Source organism: Sminthopsis crassicaudata, chromosome 4 (genome assembly GCF_048593235.1).
Source record: "Sminthopsis crassicaudata isolate SCR6 chromosome 4, ASM4859323v1, whole genome shotgun sequence".
Taxonomy (NCBI): Eukaryota; Metazoa; Chordata; class Mammalia; order Dasyuromorphia; family Dasyuridae; genus Sminthopsis; species Sminthopsis crassicaudata.
The window spans coordinates 324,240,854-324,265,507 of record NC_133620.1 but is presented as its reverse complement, the minus strand read 5'-3'; the positions used below and the strand labels follow the sequence as shown (position 1 = coordinate 324,265,507).

At 35.0% G+C, this 24,654-nt stretch overlaps 1 protein-coding gene and 1 long non-coding RNA gene across 2 annotated transcripts in view; one reads left to right on the top strand and one right to left on the bottom strand.

Moving 5' to 3' along the window:
• PRKCA (protein kinase C alpha) overlaps window positions 1-24,654 on the top strand; it is a 488,760-nt gene that overhangs the window by 309,766 nt on the left and 154,340 nt on the right. The window lies entirely within an intron of this gene.
• The window catches only part of LOC141538773 (uncharacterized), a 180,433-nt gene that overhangs the window by 32,753 nt on the left and 123,026 nt on the right, over window positions 1-24,654 (bottom strand). The window contains exons 4-5 of the long non-coding RNA XR_012481123.1: window positions 10,088-10,211; window positions 2,206-2,375 (exon numbers count right to left, since the gene is read on the bottom strand). This is a non-coding gene — a long non-coding RNA (uncharacterized LOC141538773). The remainder of the gene's footprint in view (window positions 1-2,205; window positions 2,376-10,087; window positions 10,212-24,654) is intronic.

Sequence of the window (24,654 nt, the reverse complement as noted above, 5' to 3'; positions counted from 1 at the left end):
CATTGCAATAAGAAATAACAGTTTATTAAAATGATTTTTTTTAGCTTTTAGTTGGATAGTTCCAAGCCAGTATGATGCTTAGCCTCTTTATTTTGAGTCGTCAGATGACATTCATAACTGCTTAAAGAAAGCATACTACTCTTATGAGATGAATATGGGCCTAATAATTTAACTAAGGAAGGATAAAATAAAAGGGGGGAAATGACAGACCAATATCATTAATGAATATCAAGTCAAAAATTTTAATACAATCCTTTGTGAAAATATAGTACTTTCCATGAAATCATTCATTATAATCAAGTTACATTTATACCAGGGATTCAAGGATGGTTCAACATTAGGCATATGATTGTTAATATTGAAAAAATCAAAACTTGCAGTATTATCTTAATAAATGCATAAAAAAACTTGACATAGTACTTACATTCATTTGTGTTTATAAAAACAACAACAATAACCATACAGGAATAGAGAGATCTCTTTTAACATAATAAAATTATACATTTATAAACATCAGATGCAATGGGATGTAATGAGCATTTAGGTAGGCCAATGACTAGCACATAGCACTTTGAATCAGGAAGATCTAAGTTACAATTAGCCCTAGATGCTTAATAGCTGTTTGACCGTGAGCAAGTCACACAAAATTATTGTGGAGATAAATGTATTAACAAGTAAAGCATTTTGAAAACTTTAAAGAATTATTTAAGTGCTATGTGGCATTATGATTATGATGATGCACTGTCCTAATATAGAAAAAATGCAAGAATATCCTCTCTTTCTATTATTGCTTGGTAGTTCTAGAATATTCAAAATAAGACAAGAGAAAAAATTAAAGACATAAATATAAACAAAGATGAGAAAAAACTATCTCAATTTGCAGATAACATGATGATTTACTTTTTAAAAATTCTAGAGAATTAATAAAGAAACTGAGACAAGGAATAATTATCACTAAGATGAAAAAAAGTGCTGAAATAAATATGGGTCATGATACTGCAATTTGAAATGATTGGATTCCCAAGTGTTAAGTCCATGGTTCTTCCTTTAGCATGTAATTTGTTTTTATCTAGGAATATTTTAAAATTAATTTTTGCACTGTTCCTGGGCCTGGTTATAATCTCACTTTTGTTATTCAGAGAAGAGAAAAATGATATCCTTGTACAATTTGATCAGGCTTGAAAATTCATTTGATTTGGTTGTCTAGCAAATCAATGTATAAATTAATGTTTTCAGGACTTCAACAGAGAACATGTATAGTAGCTAAGAGCTAATGTAATTTTCATTCTATTGTGTTATGAACCCAAGTCAATCTCCTTGTTTTTAGCTGTGCTTCTTATAAAAGATCCCTATTGTTTCAAAAATCATTCTTAAGTTTTTATTTTACCAGTGGGAATTGATCATATTGTTATTTTGATGTAATGTTCTTTTTGATTTTCTGGAGATCTTGGAGCAGCCTTCTTTTCAGTAGATTAATCACCACAAGAATAGCCAAGTGTTAAAGTCCAAAAGTCTTTATTGTCTCCTTCACCTGGTGCTCAGCTAGCTTTCTAGTGGTCTTCAGACTTGATTTTGTGGAGAAAATGCAGGAGGACAGGCAAAACGTTGGTGTGAAATGAAGTGAGTCTGATTTGTGCTTTAGCCTCCAGCCACCACAAAGGTGGATGATGGAATGAATCTGTCTGCCTCCTTTGGCTGAGTTTGTCTCAGCTTATATGCTCTACACTGAGTATAAACCAATCATATCACTAGGAAACCATTATTTGTTGTAAGAGTAAATCAATCATGCTGACCTTAGAGAACTATTAATCACCAAGCTAAACTAGATAACCATTGTCTCATCAATTCCACTGAGTTAGCACTTTGTAAGAATCCTTGTTTCAAGTTCAGAGTTCTGGCCCATAATATTTTGATATAATCTTTCTATAGTTATTTGACTATTATTTCCAATCAGTTTCCTAGATTTTAATCTTTCTTCTGCATCATCTCTCATTTACATCCCTTTTTCTTCACTTGTCACTTGAACTATACAAAAGTTTTCTAATTGGACTCTCTCCCTCCTTTGAATTTCTCTCTTCAGACTAATCTGCAAATAGATCTGATCATGTCCACTTAAATTTTTTCAGTTTTCCTTTTATGTCTAGGATGAAATACAAAATCCAAAGTTTTTGCCACGTAAAGCCATACATAATAGTTCCTACTTACCTTTCAGGCATTATTTTATAGTATTCTTCACATCGTCTCCATTCCAATAAGACTGGATCGATTTTGTATCAATGGATATATTGATATTGTATCTCCTTTCTTGCCACTGTACAGGAATGCATTTTCACACAATTTATAGCTGAGGACTAGTCTCTCTGGAAGAACTAGAACTAAAATAAAATAATGTCATGAAAAATCCAAAGTGACTAGCAGCATCAAATCTAGTTGAGATGTCAGTAGGGTGTTGTGCCTGGACTATAGAGGGGATGAAAGGGAATAATAAGTAAAGCTGAATAAGTTGAAGCCAATTTTTAAAAATGCCAGTTTATATCTTCTCTGAGATAATAGGGAACCATTAGAATTATTATTACTATGATTATGATTATGATTATGATTATTATTACCTGTGCTTTGGGAAAATTCCTTTGGTATTTGTTTTGGAAGAGGGATTTGGAGTGGGTTGAGATTTGAGGCAAAGGGACCAATTAAGCACTGCTGAACATATTCTATTAGCAATAAAGACCTTATTAGAGTGGTTCCCCCACTCTATCACATTGTCTCCTTGATGAAGGATTGCTGTGGGTGCCTCTTGTGTAGCAAAAACTGATATTTCCAAGGGTTTTTGAGTGATTCTTTCAACCACATTGGATAAAGCCAGTTCAACTTGTCTCAAAGCCTCTTGTGCTTCTTTTGTAAGCTGGCGTGGTGAATTTAAAGTACTGTCTCCCCTTAAAATGTCATATAATGGTTGCAATTGACAGGTAGTCAAGCCTAGCATGGGACACATCCATTGGATATCTCCTATCAATTTCTGGAAGTCATTTAAGGTGTTTAGCTTCTCTGTTCTTAAGGAGAGTTTCTGTACTGTAAGCACCTTAGGATATACTTCATATCCTAAGTATTGAAAAGGAGCATGTCTTTGAATCTTTTCTGAAGCTATGTGCAATTTATAATTCCTTAGTGTTTCTATGTTTTTTTTGTAGACATGCTTCTAACATTTGTTCCTCAGGTGCACATCCCAATATATCATCCATGTAATGTAATAACATTACTTTTGGAAATGCTTTTCTTAATGGAGTAAGAACAGCAGCAACATACATTTGACACATAGTAGGGCTGTTTTTCATTCCCTGTGGCAAAACTGTCCATTCATATCTTTTATAAGGCTCAGCTAACTTAACACTGGGCACTGAAAAGGCAAATCTTTTCATATCCTCCTTATCTAGACGGATAGAATAGAAACAATCCTTAATGTCTGTAACCTACAGAGGCCATTCTCTAGGGAACTGTGTAGGAGATGGAAGTCCAGGTTGAAGAGTTCCCATAGTTTCCATCTGTTCATTTACCTTTCTTAAATCAGTCAACATCCTCCATTTTCCAGATTTCTTTTTTACAACAAATACTGGGGAATTCCAAGGACTTAGAGAAGGTTGTAAGTGTCCTTGGTCAAGTTGTTCCTATACGATGTCTAATAAGGCCTGAATTTTATCGCTACCTAAGGGCCACTGTTCTATCCACACTGTTGTATCAGTTTTCCATTGGATAGGAACAGGTGAAAGTGGTGGCAGGCCTTCAATAGCAGCCCTGCCTAAAAAACTGAAGTACTCATTTTTAACCCTAATTGTTGTAAAATGTCTCTTCCCCACAGATTAATGGGAGATTTTTTCAACTATAAAAGGAATAAAAACTCCTGTTTCATCTTCAAATATCCATCTTAAAGGGGTAGCACTAAATTCAGCTGCTATTGATCCTCCTACCCCAGACATGTAGGTGTCTGCCTTAGTCTTTGGCCAGTGACTGAGCCAGTTGGCACCTCTAATGACTGTGCGATCTGCACCTGTGTCCACCAGTCCTTCTAATGGTATGCCATTTATATAGATGGTGAGCATAGGTCGGTCAGCTGTCACAGCTGCTGTCAAGTATATTCCTGGGTTTTGCTGCTTGGAGTCAGAATCTGGGTGACTATCACAGATTGCTTATTAGGGGTCTGTATCAATAAACTCAATGAAACTACTTCCCCTGGTTGATAAGTCACACATTGTCTACCTGTGTTAGTGACTGGGATATTATCTACACATTCCCCAGTTTCCCACATCAGTGTATCAATGAACACTGTTTTGTAAGTACTCTCAGGAGGTAAAATGGTCAAGCCTACTGTGCCTGGAGGCAAGGGATCCATAGGCTGGAGAGGAACAGATTTCACCTCTCCAGGGGGTATCTCAGTTGTCCCAGCTGCATACAACTCTATCCTCCCTAATTGCAGTCCCTTTCTTCTATCAGATTGCTTCCTGGCTGATTGATTGTGTAATCCCTTTCTCCCATCAGATTGCTTTTTGGCTGATAGGTCATGTTTGAGTACTATACTTCTAAATGCTCTCTGGGTGTAGCATCAGCTGCCATCATGCCCCAAGTGTTTTTTGCTTGGGGCCCTGGAGCTGGGCCCTTCATCCCATTTCCCTGAATCAGTCTACACTTTGATGCCCAATGGAGTCCTCTGTTGCATTTTGGACATGGGGTATTGGGTCTTGTTCTTCCACCCTGTTTTCTCACTCTGTCTCTATGCCAACGTTGAGCTTTCAGATGGTCTACTTTACCGCATTGAAAGCACTGTGGAGTCTCTCTGGAAGTCCCTTGCCAAAAGGGACCCTGTCTTCCCATGTTGGGATCTTGGGAAGTCTGCACCATAGCCTGGCTGAAAAAGGTATTTGTGCCCATTGTGGCACAGTGTCTTATGATCTCCTCTAAAGGAGCATCTCTCTGTAGTCCTAGTATAATCCTTCTACAAACCTCATTGGCATTTTCTTTAGCAAGTTGCCTTACCAAAGTGTCTGTTACTATATTTTCACCATTAGTCCATATGACAGCTGTCTGCAAACGTGCCACAAAATTAGCAAAGGATTCCTTATACAATTTTTGTGAAGGTCTCACCCTTGTCGTTTTTACTGGGGAGAGAAGCCCATGCTTTGATAGCAGCAGCAGCAATTTGCTTAAATGCTGTTATGGAGTAATTAATCTGTACTGAAACTTCTGCATAAGAACCTACACCTGTTAGTAGGTCACAGGTAATTGAAGTATTAACTCCACTTTGACTATTTTGTTGGGCTTGAATCCTACAGAGCTCACTATATTCAGAAAGCCACAACAAGTTTTTTCCAGGTTCTAAGCACACCCTTGCAATGGCTTTCCAGTCACTAGGGGTTAAGACTTCATAAGCCAAATTGTATAATAACATCTTAACATAAGCTGATGTAGCCCCATAGAGAGTGCAAGCTTTTTTCAGGTCTTTAAGGATGTCCATATTAAAAGGAACATATCTTCTACTTTCTTGGCTTGCAGAATTATGCTGTTGATTCATGGGAAAAATTTGAAGTTTGAAATCATTATCTGTTTCTTTTCCATTTTTAGCAGCTTCAAAAATCCCTTTCTGTAAATCTAGTTATAGGAGTTGGTAATTGCTGGGGGAGGTGCTGATGATATCACTGCCCCTCCCACTCCTCCTCCTCCCTCTGTCCCTGAAGGTGGAGTTGATGTGGGCCGGTCAGTAATCTACTTTCTAGGCAGGGTTGAAGCTTCTTCAAGGGAATCAGAGTCATCACACCCTAATTCCTCATTTGAATCCCCTTGCCCTTGGGCAATATCTTTCTTCTTTTCCTCACACTTCTTCCTCTGTTCATTTTTAAAACTTTTCCTTTTCCTACAACTTGCTCAATAGTTTAAGTCTAATTGAATTACATTGTATATGTAAAATACCTCTGGGGAAATTGAACAAGGCCCATTTTTGTGTAAAATTCTTTCAATTGAAGTCCCACTAGCTTCCAGTTATCTATATTTAGTTTTTCTTCCTCTAAGAACCAAGGGGACGTGTGTTTTAATGCGCCCAAGAGTTTATCAATCTATAGCCAGGTTACAAGTAAACTCTGCTTCTCAATTATCATAATTATACTCTCTATAGCACCACTCCTGGGTGAGACTGGAGCTGGGGTTGGAGCAGGTCAGCTGAGGTTGAGGGAATGTCTATACCTAACATCTGCCCCATTTCAGCTGTAAGAGATTGCTGGTTTAGCCCTTAACAAGGTAAGTTCCTTATTTGTCTATTAAAATACTTACCTAATCTCCCGGTCACTGGAGGACTTCAGTGAAGGTAGGGTGCCTGCCCCATGTTGGGCACCAAATGCTGGAACTCTGTCTTCCCAGAAATCAACCGGAGTCAGGATCACCAAAAGTCTTTATTCTTGATCTCTTGAGGTCACCATCAGGGGAGTAGATCTACTAATCTCCACACCACCTTCCTCTCTCAACCACCACAAGAGAATGCCTCAATTTCCTCCTCCTACTCTCTCCACACACATCACTTTCCCCTCTTTATCCCACTAATCAAGTCAGCACAGAATAGCTGGGGAGGGTCAACCTTCAAACAAGTTAATAGAGAACCGTCCAATTGGCAATTAGTCTCACATGCTCCATTATCCAAGTGCATTTGCTCAGTTCTAGCTCTTTACACATGGTCATCACTCTAATTTCAACCCTGTTCATCTCTTACCTGAACTATTACAGTAACCTCCTAATTGGTCTCTTTATCCATTCCCTCCCATCCTTACTATTGAAATTATACCAAATGGATACTTGAAGTACACAGGTCTGAACTCGACATTTCCCTGATCTAAAACTTTTATTACTTCCCCATTTCCTTTCTTTTATTTAATGATCTTCATAATCTGGGATAAATTTCTGGGATCCTGGTCCCAAACTTAGTGCTCCATCCTAAGCAATCCTTTTTGCTACTCTGAGGGTAAAAGATTCCATTTCTGGCTGCCTTCTCTGAAATACTTTCTCTCGTGACCTCTGTATCTTGGAACTCCTAGGTGCTTTTTAAAGCCCATCTCAAGGGATAAAATGTTCAAATAACCTTTCCTAATTCTACTACTTGCTAGCCAAACCCTACCCATCATTACTTTTAATTTATTTTATTTGTTGTTTTTATATTGAAGAAATAACTAATGAAATATAGTAACATGCCTTTTGTTTTGTTACTTGCAGTGCCCCAGAGGATACATAGTCAATTGTGCTTCTCTTCCCCCTCCCCCAAGGCAATTGGAGTTAAGTGATTTGCCCAGGGTCACAGAGCTAGCAAGTGTTAAGTGTCTGAGGCTAGATTTGAACTCAGGTCCTCCTCACTTCACGGCTCATTTTATACCCAGTGCACCACCTAGCCTCCCCTCAATTGTGCTTTTTTAATTTTTTATCTTTATTTATTTATTTATTTTTCTGAGGCTGGGGTTAAGTGACTTGCCCAGGGTCACACAGCTAGGAAGTATTAAGTGTCTGAGACCACATTTGAACTCCTCCTGAATTCAAGGCTGGTGCTCTATCCACTGCACCAACTAGCTGCCCCCAATTGTGCTTTTTTAGAGAGTTCTTTGCTTCATTGAATTTTTGTGCTTGCTTTTCTATTTAGCCAATATTGTTTTTTTTTTTTTAACATTGTTTTCTTCAGTATTTTTGTGCCTTTTTTTTTATCCAAGCTATTAAATCTCATCCCATAATTTTTCTTGCATCATTCTCAATTCTTTTCATAGTTTTTTTTCTTTTCCATTCATCTCTTTCTTTAATTCCTCCAGGAAATCTGTTGGGGTTGGGTCCAATTAGCATTTTTCTTTGAATTTGTTGTTGTTGTTGTTATTACTGTTTTCACATTGTTATCTCCTTCTGAGTTCATATCTTGGTCTTCCTTGACACTGGAATAGGTTTTTATAGTCAAATTCTTTTGTTGTTGTTATTTACTCATTTTCCCATTTGAACTTTATGTTAATATTGGGCTCACTCACCTAGAAGTGGGGAAACACTGTCCCAAGCTTCAGAGTTTTTTTATGCTGCTGTTTTCAGAGTTGGTTTTGAATTTTGAAAGTTTTCAATGCTTCCAAGGTAGCATTTTCCTGGGAGAAGTGTGTTCTCTGTTCTCCTGGTCTGCACTTTGGTCTTTACCCAGGAAGAGCCCTTTGTACTTTATAGACACGAATGCTAGAGCTCCTCTTTGTTTTGGAACTATGACCAGGATCTCTGTTCATTTATGACCAATCACCAAAACTCCTCACTATCCTAGAATTGTGACTCAGAACTGTGTATGGGCAATACAGTTGACAAATCAGAAATAAATTCATCAAGGAATATGATATTTAGTAAAAACCACTTTATCAAATCTAACATGATTGAGAGGTTACTTTGTTAATTAATATCTCTATAAGAAAATATTTTGTGGCCCTAATTTCCTTTAAATTGACGATATCATTTCCATTGCTACTATTTTAGATACTCTGTCACAATAGCTTTGGTTAGTTTTTCTATCAGTATTTTCCAGGGAAAGAGTACTTGTGGCTTACCTCCTTAAAAAAAGTAATTATTTCATAGCATACTATTGCCCTGTGATTTGACAATCTTTTATTAGTCCATTTGAAATTAGGTCAATATGTCTTCTAACAAAGCTTCAAACTAGCCAATGATCTGATTATTATTTTTTTTTAATGGTAGCTTTGGACCAGAACTAGCATTTTCAACTGTCTGCAAATATTCTGGTATTTAGATTCAGGTTTTCATCAGCTGGACAATTAAAGTAATGTAAAATTTATAAATTCATCTTGCAAGTTTAAAATACACATCTAAGAGTCTGTCCTGGAAACTGGACACATGAGTCTTTAAAAGTTCAGTGACTTGCATTCCTATCTAAATTACTTCACTTGTTCTTAAACCTTTAAACCCTTAAAAGGAGAAATAGCATATACTATATCTTGCATTCACCCTGAGGTTTTTCACCCAGATTATTTCCAGATCTTTGATAACAGAAAGTAGGAATGAGACATAAATCAATTAACTGTCATTCCTTAACTGCTAATTAGGATCTGGAGAATGCTAGTAGGATGTTTGCTAGAAAAGTTCATGAGAAAGATGGCATTAGAGATGTCTGCCAAGGTAAATGCAGATTTAAGTTCTAACATCCTCAATCCTTATGTATCTGTAAATTGGTTTTCCAATTTCATCAATATGAGAGAAGATCTTTTTAAGTGAAATTTTTATTGAAATTTCTCCTGCCTTTTGTTATATGCTATAAAGACAGTTTATTAGAGGTTTTTTTAGTTATAAGTTTGGAGCAGAATTATAAACTCTTATTTGTAAAGCACAGTTATGGTTAACTTATGTGACATATGGAAATAGAACATTCCACATAAGCGAATTATCCATATTCTTGAAACTTGCCCTTTTAAATTCCCAAAGTTCACACACACTTAAAAAATAATCCTTAAAATGTATAATGTATTTCAATCTCCTTAAACAAAGCTAAATATGTATATTTTGGTTTGTAAAATGTTAGTTTTTGAGCATTTTACACAATTATCAATTTATTGTCCCTATCCCCAAAGAATCCTTCTTTATAATAAAAAAATTAATCAAAAACAAATGATAGCTTATGCCATATTCTATATCTGCAATTATTCTCTCTCCTGCAAACAAGATTGATCCTTAAATTTGAGTTTGTCTGCCTCTTGGTATCATTATGTCAGTTTTTGCCAGGTTTTACAAGAGAGATATTTCATACCCTAAATCCCCAATTAATTTAACTAATAAATATTATATCCATCTGAGATTGTCCCTTTATTGGAGTTATAGACTTAGTCAAATGTATAATCTAGGTACCTCTATTTAGTCAACAAGAGGTATAAACTCAGTATGAGGTGTGAAATGTTTCCAGACATTGATGAAAGAAAATGAAAAAATGTATTGGGATTGTTTAAAAGAATCAGACACACTTTTGGGGCTGTGTATATATAAAAAAAGTTAACTCTTTGTAAACATTCTAGCAACTGCTTGCTGAAAACTTAGAGGAGCTTACCTTCGGGCAGGAGATGAACAAGCCCACAGGATTTCTTCCTTCTCCCAAAGACCATGTAAGACATTATCCTGATGTCATTGGTCCACTTTGAGAATGAAGGGTGAACAACAATGTCATTCCAGATCTGAAAGAGGACAAACTAAAGAGAGTGAAGAAAGACAGTTTCAGAGAGGTGTGATGCCATTATCCTGAAAACAAAGAATGATTCTGTCTTTCCCCTTTGTGTCACCTATTACTTATTGCTTCCTGTTTCTAGCTAGCTTTCTTTACTTTCAGAATTGTTGTATGTGACATGCTTGCTTCTGGGAAAACAGTTAACTACAGTTATTAAAATTCTTTATAAAGTAAGAGTATACAAATAGACATTGAATGAGGACCTGAGGCACATTTGAAAAAAGTACATGTGATTTACTACAGTCACATGTACAAACATGTACAAATAGCTGTTTTAGTTTTTTTTTTTTTTTTTTTTTTTTTGCTTTCACATTTTCTGGTTGAGTTGCTGATGATGATAGAAATGTTTAGATAAATGACTTCTGAATAAATTGAGTGTTATTAGGAGCATGCAATGTAATTTTTAGAAAATCAGCTCTTTGGAATTACTTCATGACAGAACTCTTTATATATATATACATAATATATATATATTTATATATACATAAATGTAAATATATATTTATATATAGAGAGAACATAAAATAATTACTATTTTGAAGTACAAATTGGCTTTGTTTCTACATTAGAGCTTATTTTTATTCAGTTTTAATTTTAAACATTAGTTATTAAATTTTGAAATACTTTGGCCAAAGAGGAGACTAGTTCCTCCAACTCACACATATTCAAAGAAAATAGCAGGGAAGTGTTAGTTTCCTTAGGGGAGATTTTCTCAAAGTATTGGATCTTTCTTTGATAAATTTAAAAAATGAGTTCAGGTATGTATTGATTAAAATCAGAGGTTATAAAATTTTACTGAAAATGATATTTAAAACAATGTCACTGAATGTCTGAAGAAAAAAACAGAATTTCTTGATTTCTACTATATGTTTATGCAGATTTTAAAAATAAAATTAAAACCCATAAAAAATTCTAGCTTCAAATAAGTTATATGCTTGAGATACCTCTTAGTCCTTATATATTCTAATTATCTCTGTTCCTCCTTCCCTTACATTTTCTATAGACTTTACAATTGTACAGTAATTGAGATTTGTCTTTAATAAATTACCACATTTGGGAGCTACTTTCCACAGTATCTCATCGTCCCTTTCATGATATGCTAAGACTTGGGACTTTCCATTTGATGTTCCTCTGCTACTTCAAGGTTATGTGGAAATCTCCACATTGAATCTCCTTAGTCTTTATACCTTATCTCTTCTATAGTTAGGCTTTCTGTGTATTCCAAAGTGACAGCTATGTAACCTGTACCTACCTTTGTTCAATCCAGGATGTCCTCTTCTCTAACAAAAGACTTTGTCTCAAGCAAACCTGAAATAAGTCTTTTCAGTATCCTGATCACATAGGCGATTCAGGATTGTTGCTCTCACTCTAGTCCCAAAGAATATTTCTTTAAAAAAAAACAAAACAATAAAACAACTTGGGGATGGTTAATTACTAGGGTTCCTTAAAAGAGAATGCATGTTTCTTTCTAGAATAGTTATTCAATAACATAAAATGCTAAGCCATCACTTTTATTACATATAAATGATAGGTAGATTCCTAAAAAATTATAGGATTGATGGAGATAGATGTCGCTTTTACCTTATTTTCCACTGTTTGAGGAGCAACTCACTTCTTCTGAACAGCCCAGTCAAAGTTTGGTTTTCAAGTTCTAAGAGCCTATCTTTAGTCATCTTCTATTCCAGAAGAGGCTCAGTTGCTAGAAATACTTTCTGCTGCCACTTAGCACCTGAGAATTCCCAGCCTCTTAAATTGATGAAGTAGACATCAAGGCTAGAAATGCTATCTCTAGTGATTGCTCTTTAGTCATCTGGTCTCAGGGAAAGAAAATACAATGCTAAAGCTCACAGAAAATTGAGGTCTGGTCTTCAGCTCTAGGCAAACTCATATTCTGATGTCTGTGAATGGAGCTGCCATTGCTGCTATGAGGAAAGAAGAAGGGAGAAAAAATGTCTTTTCTACAACAGGAAGTTCAATGGGGAACTGGTTGAATCCCAAATGATATATTAAGGCATTCTTGGTTTGATAGTAATAATTTTCATAACTTTAGAAGAAATGGCCTTTTGACACCAATTGATTCTATAATAAATTTAAAGAAAGCACTACTTTTTTGTTGTTGTTGTTGTTGGACTGCCTGGAGTTAGGGAACTCTGAAATATGAATTCATCATAGAAACTGATTGTATTCCACAGTATGGAAAACACTTTTTAATCAACCCAAGGAGCTAGTTAATTCAAAGTACTTTTTCTGACAACCAAGTGGATCTCATGGAGAATATTTTTACTTTGGACATGTCTACCAATTTTTTTTTTCACAAGTCAGCAACTGTTCTCTTTAAATTTATCTTTTAAGTCCATGTTCCCTCTAGAATCTGTTATTTATGCACAAATGATTATCCCTTATTATTACCAATTTCTACAAATCATTTTGTATCTGATTTTTTCTTTGTGCTAATGGGGAATATAAAAAATTCCTTAGGCCTTCTCCAAAGAAACTTCTTTGAGGCAAGAGAAATAATATGGATACATGTTGGATGATTAGAGTACAGGGGATGAACTTTTACTTGTAAAGTGGTAGAAATAGCAAGACTTTAAAGTCACAATTTTGTTGCTGTTGTCAAGTCTTTTTTTTTTTTTCATTTATGTTCAACTCTTGTTGGCATCATTTGGAATTTTCTTGGCAAATATACTAGAATAACTTGTCATTTACTTTTCCACTCATTTTACAAATGAGGAAACTAAGGCAAATTAGTTAAGTGATTTGCTCAGGGTCACACTGCTAGAAAAGTGTTTGAGGCCAGATTTGAACTCAGGAAGATGACTAAAGACTCCAGGTCCAACATTTATTCATTGCATGAATTCAAATTTCCCTCTGATTTTAATTGTGTCATCTGTAAAATGAGAGATGATCTAGATGATCTCCATGGTCTTTTCTAGTTCCATATTTATGATGTTATAATCTCATGTTCATAAAATTCAATGTTTGATGTGTGTTTATTGCTCCATAAACTGTCTTTATAAGTAGCTTCTGTGATTCTAATTTTTGGCTTCTTTTCATAGAGAAATCCAGGGATTTCCTTTTTTTTCATAATCAAAAATGAGCTGGAAACTACTAGAAAAGTAGATAGATGGCAAGCATAATATATTTGTTTTGTGAATCTTTTTGCATCCCTAGTCATCTGGCAGAGCTCTGGCAGAGCCTTTCTGATATAGTATTCAGCTCATTAAATTTTGTGGGAGGAGTGGAAAAGAATGAAAAGCATTAAGGAAGTCACCCCAAATATTGTGGTCTCTTGAAAGGCTTTTTAAGTTAGGTCTTACAGACCAACTCATACTGACCTAGAGAAGAAAAATAAAATATTTTCCTATCGGTTTAAGCATATATATTGATGGCATTCCCTCAAATATCTAACCTCTTAGTCTCTTGATCTGCTCAACTCTTACAAACTATTGCTCTACTCAATCTTAGACATATACCTTATCATCCATAAGGTCTCTCTTTTTTTTGTTGTTGTTAAAAAATTTCAATTCAATTTTATTTTTTTAATGGAGTGGTTATTTAATTTTTTTCTTCCATTCCATTCCCTCCCCCATATACATTAGAAAAAGAGGGAAAAAAGGGCAGGTAGGTGGTACAGTGGATAGGGCCCCAGCCCTGAAGTCAGGAGGATCTTAGGCACTTAACACTTCCTAACCTGTGTGACTTTGGGCAAGTTATTGAACCCTAATTCTTCTCATCAGGGAGGGAAAAAAAAGAAGAAAAAAAATTGTAAGCAAATATGCATAAAAACCCCAAATTCCCAAATTGGCTGTTTTTAAAAATTCATCTGTCATTCTGCATATTAGGCATGCTTCAGTCACAAAATCATCTTGTTCTTAGAATCAGAATCTTAGACTAAACCATGGCATCTCAAGGACCTAGTCCAGGAAACAAAGACCCAGATGGCACATCTAGTGTAGCCATGATCTTATCTGCAGGAAGAACCTTTAAGAAGCTTAATCCTGTCTTCTTCACTAACATCTGATAGAGACTAGTTGGAACCTCTACCATTCATTCATAGGATCCAAATAAACCAATATTATATAACTATTCTGTGGCTAACAAACACATCTCTTCCTACTTAAATTCCAGAAATACTGGAAAAATCACTCTTTTCTCATCATTTTTATTTCTCAAATTCTCATCTACCATTCTGATATTACCATTCTGATATTCCTTTCACATTCTGTTTTAGTTCTGTCAATCTCTTCCAATGTGCTCTCAGGAATTCCTTTATCCTTAATAAGATTCTCATCATTTTATACTTCTCATACCCTTCCATCTTTCAGGACTCACTAACTTAGCTCTGATATTCAGACCTGAAACTAAAAGCTGAGCCCAAAGACATCAGTTTGGATATACTTTGTGTTTAGTTTTTACCAAATGTAGATAACAGGCCTCCCTTCTGCTTGCAAAAGGTACTTAATATGCAAGATTGGTATCAACTATGGGGCAGTTTTTACTTCACCTATCTCATAAAATAAATAAGATTGAAAAGGCTTGCAGGCATGAATTAGAAAAATAAAGGAAACATTAAATACTCAATTAGTCCACTGGACACATTAGTTTCCACTTAGAAGAAAAAAGATATTTTGGGACTACTGAACCTCTACTTTCTTTCTTTTAGGTATGCATAGAACATTTCATTACGTATACAGCCAGGGAATTTTAATTTTAATGTTTTTAGGTGAATTTTTATTGAACAATGAGCACTTTTTAATCATCAAACGGAAGAAATAAACTTAACTTTGAAAAATTAACAACCACACTTTAATTAAAAATACAAACTTGAAAAATTAGACACAGAATGCCAATTATTTTGGAGACATTAGCTTTTGCCTGTGCACATCCTGCATCCCTTGCTTGCATAATTATATTCTCTACTGACTTGGGGGCTATATCATCTGAGAAATGCATTGCAATATCATGGAAAGTTGGCAAGATCCAAAATCTCATGAAATGACTTTATTTCTTCAACATCAAGATAATTTTCTTCTTGAATATGTGTGTATTTAAGAATTTCTGCCTCTGTGAGGCTATTCTTTGAGCTCAGGAACTCAAACTTGGGATTACCCAAGAGGTGACCCCCAAGTCTGTAGTTGTTTTGAAAATTAATAATTTCTGACTTTTTCCCAGAAAAGGAAATACAAGCAGAAGACAACCAGACACTGAAGGTCCAGAATCTCTGAGTTTAGATAATTCTGGTCAAGTATAGCCCACTTATTCCCATGTAGCTTCCAAATTTCCAGTCATGAATCATTTTAGAGGTAATCCCAGCTATCATGTCCTCTTCCATCAGAGGTCCCTTTCTGAACAAAGTACAGTCCCTATGACATCATCAAGTTAATTGGAAGATATTGATCATCACTGATTTATTTTTAGCATAGGTCAAATTTTCTGGAATCTTCTCATTTCCCTCTTAAATGCCTGAGAGAAACTCCACTGAAGGGAATAGGAATACCATGGAAGACTTGTTGCCAGATTCCCCTATTTCCTGATGGTTTCAGAGTTTAGCATGGTGATTAATAATTCTCTAAGTTCAGTATGATTGATTTAATCTTACAACAAATAATGGTTTCCTAGTGATACAATGATTGGTTTATACTCAGTGTGGAGCATATAAACCGGGGACTGAGAGCCAAAGAAAAGAGGGGACTGGAGGCAGGAGTTCAAGCTCTCGGAGCCAAGGAGAGAGAGATTCATTTCCATCTTCATCAGCCTTGTGGTGGCTGGCCTCGCCTCCTGCATTCTCTCCGCTGAAACCAAGTCCCCTCTGAAGGCCACAGGAAAGCTAGCTGAGCACCAGGGGAAGGAGACAATAAAGAATTTTGGACTTTTAACACCTGGTTATTCTTGTGGTGATTAATCTGCTGAAAGGAAGGCTGCTCCAAGACCTCTAGAAAACCACCAAGAACTTTACAGTTTGGTTTCCTTGGCATTGACAATATAATTCCCAAGATCCAAGAAAATAATTTCCCAATTATAATGATAGAGAAGAATTAAAATTTTAATTAAAATTGAGTAATGCTTCTTTATTGTAGACAAGATTGCATTTCTTGTATATTGCAGCAATATCATGTAGATAAAATTGAGCCACAGAATTACTTATGAAGACTCACTGATTCACATTGATTAATACAGAACTAATACTGAAACCTTAATAACATTCTTATCAAAGGAATTAATATTTCTGCAAATGTATGTTGAAGAAGATTTTCAAATCTACTACCTCCAATTCCAAATCTGTGTAATCTCCTTGATAGTTAGTAAGCCTATGGCTATTTTGGAAAGAAACAGAGAAGAGATTTAGAGGAGTTTAACACAGTTATTGGGCATTATTATTATTCAGTTCATTCAATAAGCATTCTTTAAGCACCTATGTTCTGCCAGATACTGTTCTAAGTACTGGAGATATAAAAAAAAGGCAAAAAACAGCCCTCATAGAACTTACTATAATATGTACATGTTATTAGGAGAGTTTTAATCATCACTCATCCTATGTAAAGACAGAACTTTATAAATAATAAGTTATTTATCCTTTGGGTATTTCTGTATTATAATCACTTTCACATGTGATTTCTTTTAAAAATTTATTTTGTTTATAGTTTGTGAAATAAAATAAGCATTTTCATAATATAGTAGGATAATAAAAAGATGATTGCACATGAAACTATAAGTCTATTATTATTCCTTTTAAATATATAATAAATTTATTATGTAAATTTCTTTTTCTTCCCTCCCACACTTTAGAGAAACCATTAGACACAAATATATATATGTAAATATGTAAAATCATTCTATATATACTTCTGTTTATTAGTTCCTCCTCCAGATGCAGATATCATCTTCCTTCATATGTTCTTTATAATTAATTTTGTATTTATAATAGTAAATATGAGTAAGTCCCTCAAAATTGTTCTTAAAACTGTACCGCCATTACTGTATACAACATTCTCTTGGTTTTTCATTGCCGGGGAAAAAAAGAAAACGCTACAAAGTTTGCAACAAATGCAGAACAGGAAAGGGGTTTATTTGGAGAACTCTGATGTATGTGGCTTCTCTCACTATTTATAACTGCATATGAGTTACCCAAATTCATACCTAAGTCTTTGGTGTAATAAAGATATGAGCCTTCAGGGATGGATGTACTAGGGACTGTTCCTCCTTTGCCATTTGTTTTCTTTTTTAAATCCTTGTAATTAGTTGGCAGGTGCTGGGCTGATCATTCATCCCTTAGGGCTTGCTGAGTGTAATTTTACTGTCTAGTAGGCACTTGCTGGCATATTTTCCACTTTGTACCTTTACCACTGATTGTTGTTCCTTTGAGCTGCATAAAGGCAAGTTTAAAAAAAGCAAGTAAGAGAGCGCAGAGAAAGTCAGAACTATAATTTGGTTGTTTAAGGTTCAATTGGTCATGTTTTTCCTATTCCCTCCTGTCTTCTCCAAACTGTTTTTAAACCCAGGCTTTGTTCTGCATCATGCCCCTGTGACATTAAATCAGCTCCCACACTTTTTTTTCCTGCTCATTTCAGTGGAATCAGTATTATCAAAGATAGGAAATGTGATAAGGGAAAAACATTTTCTACTTCAAGATTTTTTGTTTCCTCACATACTTTCAAGGCATTTTTGGAGAGGTAGAAATATTAAGATATATATTTTATTTTGATTTGTTTTTTAAGAAAAGAAAAAGGACCAAGAACTTAAGAAAAAGTGCATCTTAGCTATTCTTTTGTAATGCAAGATATATCAGTATTGACTCAGCTATGCCTGACACAAGGATCCTAGTAAAACTTTGTTTGCACACTAGAACATTTCCATTGTTTCCCTTTCTATCCTGGTGACATACCTGTTTTCCAAGAATCAGAATATCCAAGTTCACAGTAGTTTCTTGCCAGAAGGTTGAACATAAAAAATCTCAATGGAGATTCCCTACTAAGGCATGTAAAGTTTGTAATCTATATCCATGGAAGAAGTACCCACACTGATGAAATCATGGATTCTTAAAGTCCTTAAATATTCAAACTAATAAAATAGTATTATTCTTTATAAACCTATCCCTTCTTAGATCAATATAAAATGATTTCCAAGAGCCCAGGTGAACTGACAAAAATTAATTCCTAAATCTTCTGATAGTCCTGTGCTGGTCCCACTGAAATATTAACAATCATGAGGTCCCTCTTTCTTTATTGTAGTTTCTTAACTCCAGAGATCTTCCTGGAAAATATGGGAGAATATAGTTGAATCTCTAAAGGAAACCTAAGAATTTGGTGAGGTCATATATGTTCAACACGAGCAGACTATATTACTCTTCTAATTCTCATTCTGTTTGTCGACAAGTTTTGGTAACTCCAAACTAAACTGGAAGAAAAAGAAAAGACTATCCCTCCTCACAGTTTTGATCATTTAACATTGTGTTCCTTCATTTAGAATTTTTAATTGATTTTTTTACATTACTCTCCTTTATGAATATCTTCTAACCCCTCAAGTCCTGTGTTAAAAAATTTAAAAGATAAGGAATATCTTTAGATTTTTATTAGCCTATTATCATTTTATAGAGTATGGTTGTAACCTTCTTATGGGTGCATTTAGAACATTTTATTTCAGCTTCTATGAGCTGATATCTGAAGTCTTGCTATGATTTCACTTGTCCAGTTTCCTAGCAACTTATTTCCTACAAATAAAGCCTTCCATTAGTGAACCCTCATTTCCTCAATAGTGACCTGTGTAAAAATGAACTGTTCATGAGAGAGTTTTTGACTCTCATATTATTTGGGGTTAAAATTAAACAATAGCATATAAAGCCCCAGGCTATTTTTAAGATATACGAACTGAATGAAATTGTCTTGTGTTATATACATAGTATCATCTCCTAGATTTAGAATACTAGATTTGAAAGCCCTCATGAGAAGGTACAGAAATTCCCCAAGACCACATAGATTAGGAAATAAATGGCAGAGTCGTAGTTAGGAACATTGTCCCACACTGGCTCCCATTAATTGATAGTATAGTGGCAGTTCTGGCAAGTGTACTTTTCATTACCATCTATATGAGTTTGAGCAAGCTATTTAGTTTTTTTACACATCAATTTTTCCTCTTTGTAAAGTGATCTTTATGATACTACGCTCCAGTGTTAAGAGAAGATGGGAGTTCAAATCCTGCTCCAGACACTACGTGACTTTGAACAAATCATTAATCGCTCTGGGCAGATTTTCCTCATCTTTAAAAGGAGAGGGCTAGATCAGATGCCTTGAGGTCCCTTCCAGCTCTAAATCTGGAGTTATTTATTCCTTTGTGGGGTGATACTGCCCAGGTATGGATGGACACAAGTACTAATGACACATGTGCCATCTAGTGGCCCAATAAGGGGATTTGCACCATGGACATAGTAGAGCACTGAAGTCAAGATCAAGATGCCAATGTCCTTTGGATGAAATCATCTCTGAAGCTACGTGAATTATTTTAAAAGAAAGAAACCAGTGCGGTCCTCTAGTTTTTAATTTTCTTGTCCTTAATCTTCTTGTTCCTCCTTCTCATTTAAAGCCTGTCTTTTTTTTTCCCTTCAGTTTTCCATTTTAAAATGTTCTTTTACAAAATTGAATAATAGACAAACTTATTTTTGACAAAAGTAACCTGGGAATTCCATTATTGAAGCCCTGACTAGAAAAGAACTGACAAAGCTAGATTTTAGTAGGCAGAATTAGAAATTGCCAATAGGAACCCAATCTTGCACATAATAATCCTTGCCTGGTCTGGTAATTTATATTTAGTACTATGTAAGCATTTGTTTTTGTTATAGATTTTCTTCATAAAAACCTTTTCAGTGTTCAGGAGCAGTGGCTTTGTTTGTATTCCAGTGGAATGTACATCCATTGAAGGCAGGACCTATTTCAACTTTGTTCTGGTCTGCCCAATACTCAGCAATAAGAAGCTACTTTGTTTTATAGAGAAGACATAGTTAAATCTATGCTTAGGGAAATCATTTTGCCAGCAATGACATGGGTGTGGTGGAGGGAGTCTGAATTGGGGAGAAACTTGAGGCAAAAATGGCCAAAATGACCAAATAGCTTTTCCAATAATTTAGATAAGAAGTATTGAGAGCTTGGTGTGTAAGGTCTTGGTTATGTAAATAGAGAGAAGAGGATGGATGCCAGAGATGTTGTGGAGATTTTGGTGGCAATATTTGACAACTGATTGAATAGGTAGTGTGAAAATAATGCTAAGCTTAGGAGCCTGGGAAATTGAAAAGATGGTTGCCTTTGGTAAAAGTCTCAGAGATTGGGGTTGGGAGGGTTGGAAGGAAAGGCAAATTGATATGTTTTACAATTTTTGCAAATTGAATTTAAGATTCCCCAGCATTCATTTTGAAAAGCCTTATAGGCATTTGGTGATAGGGAACTGGAAGTTTAGAGAAGAGTTTAGGGGTGTATATATATAGATCTGATAGCATAGAAATGAAAACAAAAACTTTGTTATATGACAGAATATGATATTTGTGTTCAGAACTCTAGCCTTCTAATTAATGTTAATGAATGGGTGTTGAGAATTAAGAGAGTAAAGTAAGAATGCCCTCCTATTTATGACCTAAAAAGCAATAGAATTTGGGAATTCCACCCCCACAAATGACACTTCTGTGCTCATAATTTATCTCATTCTTTCTCAGACATCTGTTATGGATACGAATTTTTCTTTTACACTCACTTTTGGCATACACCCAAAGACAAGTCGATAACTAGCATTGAGCACCACAAAACATACCCTGAGGCAAGCAGTACCAAAGCTGCCCACAAATCAATTTTAAAACTCAGAAATACTTCAGGGAGGGGAAAAAAAAAACAGGAAGAATACTTTGGGGAAAGGAAATCAGATTTCAAATCCTCATAGGACCCAAATAAATAAATAAATAAGATTATTAACCTTCTTTGTGTCATGGACCTTTTGGAAGTTTGGGGAAATTCATATACCCCTCCTCAGAATTTTTGTTGCCTATATTCATAATTGCACAAAATGACAAATTTAAATTAGAGATTAGACAAGATAAATGTGTAATTTTCATTTATTATTATTCATTCAAATCATGGACTTTCTCCAGGGATCCTAGGTTCAAAACTCCATCCCTGGGGGATGGGAGAGAAATAGTGATTTTGTCCACAGTTAGAGTTGATGGTCTAAGGAGTTCCCCTATGATGGAACTGGAAATAGGTAACTTGGGAGCTATTAATCATCTTGCCCTATATCTTGCCACTGGACTCCAAATGACTTGGGGAGAAAGTATGGCTGAAGACTTTGCTCAGCCCTGCCTCACTAATTCAATTCACTTGAAAGTCAAAACATCAGTCTCCTGATGTTATTAGTCCTCTTTAAGATCAAAGAACGAACAGCAATGACAAAAACAATACTATTTTAGTTTTTCTTGTTAACTAAATGCTAACTTTATATATTTCTACATAAAGAAAGTTGAAAATGTTGTGATTACTCTTTAAATACTTGGTGCCCTGGGCCAGTCTCGTTATCTGATAATACATGTAAAGCACTTTATAAACTTTAAAGCATAAATGAATTGTAGTTATTGTTAACATTATAATTATGATTGCCCCACAAGCTCGAAGGGCAAATAGGTGGTACAATGGAGAGAGAGCAAGGCCTATAGTTAGGAAGATGTGACTTCAAATGTGACCTCAGACATTTACTAGCAGTTTGACTCTAAGCAAGTTATTATTTGCTTCAGTTTCCTCATCTATAAAATGATCCAGAGGAGGAAATATCTAATCACTCCGGTATCTCTGCCAAGAAAACCCCAAGTAAATCACAATGAGGCAGATATAACTTAAAGGACTGAACAACATATAGCTAGAAAACATTTTAACCCTCTTTTGAGGATTTGCTGATAGACCATTAGTCAATTTTCATAGCAGAATAGTGATTTTAATTTAAATGCCCACCATGGCCCTATAGAGTCAGCTTTTCCCTCTTCAATCTCATGTTCCTGGTGAAGAAGATGGGACAAAAGAGGAACGAATTGTATTTTTCCATTATTGAATCAAAGTAAAGGAAGCATATGTGTGAAACGTTTTGAGGCTATTGATGAAATCAGATGTGCTTAATGTAAAAGAGCTTATTGATTAGACTTGGACCACAACTCATCTCTCTTCTGTTACTAAGCCTGTTGCCCAGCCTTTCTTTACCTTACTTCACATAGTCTTATTACTTTTCATAAATATAAGCACTATAGTTTATGCAGTGCATTTACAATGAAAGGATTTTGATCTCCCCTTCCACCCCCAATTTAACTAGATGTCCTGTATATCTTCTGGAGCTTGAATTTGCTATAGAGAAATGGTGGATTTAATTACTCCTGCTATCTAAATGTCAACTCTTAGAAATTTTGTTTCTGTAAAATTATTTTTTGATTTTATCCAGAAGATGATAAACAGTATGTGTAACAACTGGGGAGGAAAATCAAAAGATGTGGATTCAGCTGATTGATTTTTAATTAAAAATATTAATTGAGTAGTGCATTTCATCTGGAGACAGAATAATTTAGAACTGTAGATTAACCCTATTCCTTGAACTCTATCTTAGAGTTAAATAATATTCTTACTTCACTGGGTTTTTTTCTTTATAGGGACAGAGATGGGTGAAGAAGGACTCAGAGGCAAGAATAATTGAGGTCCAGATTAAACAATTAAGGGTTGAAATGTCAGAAGTTAGCCCAAATTGGATTTTAAAACTATATTTTATCAGGATAGCTTTAACTTCTAATTAATGTTATGTCTCTCTAAAGTTGTTTTACATGTTCAAAATAATATATTTATTTTTAAAGGAGTTTATTGTTACTATCAATATGCACAAAATCCATTATTTCATTTGCTTCACTCTTCAAAATGTTTATTTTCAATCAAATGCGGACTGTTTTAAGGTTCTTGAGTGATTTAATTTTGATTAATTAGAATATCCTAAGTGGCATATGTCAAACTCCTTGGCAGATTCCATTTTTAGGCCTTTGGCTTAAAAAAGCTAAGAAATATCTGTGGGTCTGTACTATCTGTTGGTTGCTGGGGGAAAACAAGTCCTGACTTTTTAAACTACCGGGATTGTGCCTGCAGCATGTCAAGATTCATTTGTACCTCAAGAACACATTATTTTATTAGAATTGCTAAGGACCAAATAATTCTACTCGCATACTTTTTTGTTTAACCAGATGGACTTCCCAACAAAGATCATCTTATTTCAGCCTCACAATTCTTTTTTGGGGAAAAAAAAAAGGCTTAAAGATGAATTGTTAGGGCTTCAAAATCAGAAAATTGCATTTTCTGGATAAGCAGCTGGAGCAACCAGCTTAACCAATTCTTAACCTTTTTTGTGTTATTAACTGCCTTTTGACAGTGAAAATTCTTCTTAAAATAATATTTTCAATGACAAAAATATTTAGGAAACTGCTATATTGAAACAAAGATTTTTTTTTTCCTATTCAAGTTTGCAGATCCCATGGAATCTTTCCCTGAACCCTGACAATCCATAGCCCCTAAGGCCTAGAACTCCCAACCTCAAGAATTGCTAAGCTCACTTCCATTTTTTGGATTTTGTGACCTCTTAATGCAAGAATAAGGGACTAATTATTTCCCAGGCTTCTGTTCTATTTTTGAACAAATGGCCTTTTCATTGAATGGTTTTTATAAGATGCAGTTTCATAAGATAATGGCAGTAGCTCTTCTGACCATGATACTCTTATAAGAAATGGATGACTTGAAAGGCTGTGATTGTAAGAATCATTTTATGCCATTGTCAAACCTAAAATGTTTAGTCACTCTAAATTCTTTAATGTTTATTTCTCTAAACCAATGTGCTTTAGAATTGAGGTGATGGCTGTTTCATCAGTGGAAAGAGGTTTGGGAAGATTTGTTTTTCCATAAGTTCCTCCCTTACTCTGTCCCTGTTTGAAGCAGTTGTTGTTCTGTTCTGAATCACATACTGCATTTATAATGTGATTTAATTTTGAGGTCTGGATTCCTTGTGGTATTTTTTATTTCCCTGATGACTGCTTTCTCAACAGTGGTGCACTTTTACTCGGCTTCCAAGCAAGCAATTAGCTATGATGGGTCAAATTTTGCAGTTCTCAATCCAGCAAAACTCTCAGTAACTACATGGGTTTTTTGCAAAAGCCTGAATTAAATAAAATTTTTCCTTCTTTGGGCTACAGTTCCTGCTAACTAGGATTTTTGTAATCACCAAAAGTCAATTTCTCTCATCTTTTCCCGTTGCATCTCTAAGACATTATTTGAAAAGAATTATTGTATGTAGAGTTAATCAGCAAAGTCAGTTCCATATAAGTGTATATATATATATATATTTTTTTT